The sequence below is a fragment of the Coenobita brevimanus genome, chromosome 68 (genome assembly GCF_032717465.1).
Source record: "Coenobita brevimanus isolate Jiangsu-jjx chromosome 68, ASM3271746v2, whole genome shotgun sequence".
In the NCBI taxonomy this organism is placed as follows: Eukaryota; Metazoa; Arthropoda; class Malacostraca; order Decapoda; family Coenobitidae; genus Coenobita; species Coenobita brevimanus.
The window spans coordinates 3035001-3037585 of record NC_137021.1 but is presented as its reverse complement, the minus strand read 5'-3'; positions in this window follow the sequence as shown (position 1 = coordinate 3037585).

Genomic DNA, 2585 nt, shown 5'->3' with positions numbered 1-2585 from the left:
TGGGTAGAACAGGAGGACGAGAAAGAGGAGAAAAATGAAATTAGGAGAGGAGAAAGACGAGTAAGAGGGTAAGAGCAAGAGGTAGAGGAAGGGGAAGAGGAGTGAGAGGGAGAATAAGTGGTAGAGGAGCCACAAAAGGGTGGGTGGGTGGACAGTCCCCAGGCATCTCGTTAAAGTGATTACCGTGTGGCTCCTCTCTCTCTCTCTCTCTCTCAATCAATCAATCAATCAATCAAACAATCATTTGGAAGCTTGTTTAATTAATCTTCATCCATTACCAACGAGTGATTAACTTTTTTCAATTTCACCCCTCCTACCACCAGAGTAATTAGGAGTTTTGAGAGAGAGGGCGAGAGAGACACGTGGCTAAAGTATTTGTCAGTTCATTCCATCGTGCTTCGTCTGCTTTGTTATATCTCTCGTTTTTCTTATCCTTTCTTTCTTCCATCCTTCTTCTTTTTTTCGTTTCCATTCTTCATTCATTCATTCACTCATTCATACATTTATTCATACCCATTTCTTAATCTTCTCTCCCATTTCTCATTTTAGTCTTGTTTTCACCCTTTTGATATTTTTCTCTCTTTCCTCGTCTTCTTTCTCCCTTCTTCACTGCATTCATCTTCTCCCTTCTCTTCTTTGTTTTCTTGCTGTTCGCCTTGTCTTGTTTCCCTTCCGTGCTTCTCAACCCTCCCATATCCTGCTCCTCCTCGTCTCCTATCTTTCGTCGTCTCTCTTCTCTTCCATTTGCCTTTTCCACTTCCTTCTCTTTCTCGTCCCTCTCACCCCTTCCCTTTCCTCTTTTCTCCTCTCTCTAATCCGTCTCTCTTCACTAGCTTCCCTTTTCTTCCTTCTTTCCGGTTATTTCTTCCTCATTTCTTCTTCATTTCCTGTCTCCTCTCCTTGTCGCCTCTTCTGTCCTTTCATTTTCATCTATCCTTTCATTTTCATCTATCCTTTCTTTTCCTCTCCTCTCCATTTCTTTTCCTTTCCTCCTCCTCTCATCTCTTTATTTTCACTTCGCTCTCCTCGCTTCTCTCCTCTTTCCCCTCTCACTCCCTTATTTCTCTGTCCCCTCTGGCTTTCCCTTTGCCTCGACCGAATCGTTGTTCCAGCATCCTTCACTTCTCTTCCCTTCTATTCTTCCTTTCGCCCCAGTTCTCCCCCTTGTCTAATTATCCTTCCCTGCTGCTCTCTCTCTCTCTCTCTCTCTCTCTCTCTCTCTCATACATCGTTCTTTCGTTCTTACCAGTCGTTTTTACTTTGGATGCCTCTCCAGAAGATATGGTACGCAGAACGAAAGAACCAGAACGAAAGCTCCCAAATTTTATCTTTGGAGACATTTAAATAGGAGAGCCCAATATCAAGATCCATTTATTTCGAGATGCCTATACACTCTGGGCTTAGAGACAGGGGAAAGGACAGACAAAGAGAGTTCCGGTGTTGGCCAGCCTGTACTCGAAAGATAGATCGTACGAATTCACAGGTAATAATATATATTGGATTGACAGTACCGTTCTTATACGTGATAGAATGACGGTACCGTTCTTATACGTGATGGATTGACAGTACCGTTCTTATACGTGATGGATTGACAGTACCGTTCTTATACGTGATGGATTGACTACCATTTTTATACGTGATGGATTGACAGTATCGTTCTTATACGTGATGGATTGAGAGTATCGTTCTTATACGTGATGGATTAAGAGTATCGTTCTTGTATTTGTTGGACTGAGGGAACCGATTCACTGAAAAATTTAGAGTACCGGTCAAGTTGTGACAGAAGTGGTACTATACATATATAATATACAGTAGATGCCATAACATAAGGAGATAACGTACCAGACCAACTCTAAACCAGACCTAAACTCCCCATCAAACCAGACTTGACCTAACCAGAGCTAGCCTGAACCAACCTGACCTAATTAGATGTAACCTAACCAGACCTAACCTACTATAACGTCACCAGACCTAAACTAACCTAACCAGACCAAACCTAATGTAACCAAACCAAACCAGACCTAACCTAACCTAACCTAACCTAAATGGACCTAACCTAACCGTACTTAAACAGACCAAACCAAACCTAACCTAAGCTAAACAACAACCTAACCAGACCTAACCTAACCTAATATGACCTAACCAGACCTAATCTAACCTAACCTAACCAGGCCTAACCTAACCAAACCAGACCTGACCTCACCAAACCTAACCTAACCTGACATAACTTAACCTAACTTTACCAGACCTGACCTAACCTAACCAGACCTAACCTAACGAGGCTTGTCAACCTTATTTTTAACATATAGTTACTATAATAGAGGGAGAACTCATACCCCAACCAGGCGTGACCAAACATAATTTTATCGTAGATGCCATTACAGAGGGAGATCACCTAACCAAACCAAATCAAACGTGGCAGCCTAATTTTACCGTAGATGCCGTAAGAGGTAACCTAATCTAATCTAACCTACGTAGATGCAGTAACAGGAGAAAGGAGGTACACAAAACCCCTCCTCCCTCCTATGTATTCTTAGTGTATGAAAGTGCATTTGCAGCTGATGTTTATTGACTTGAAATTGTTT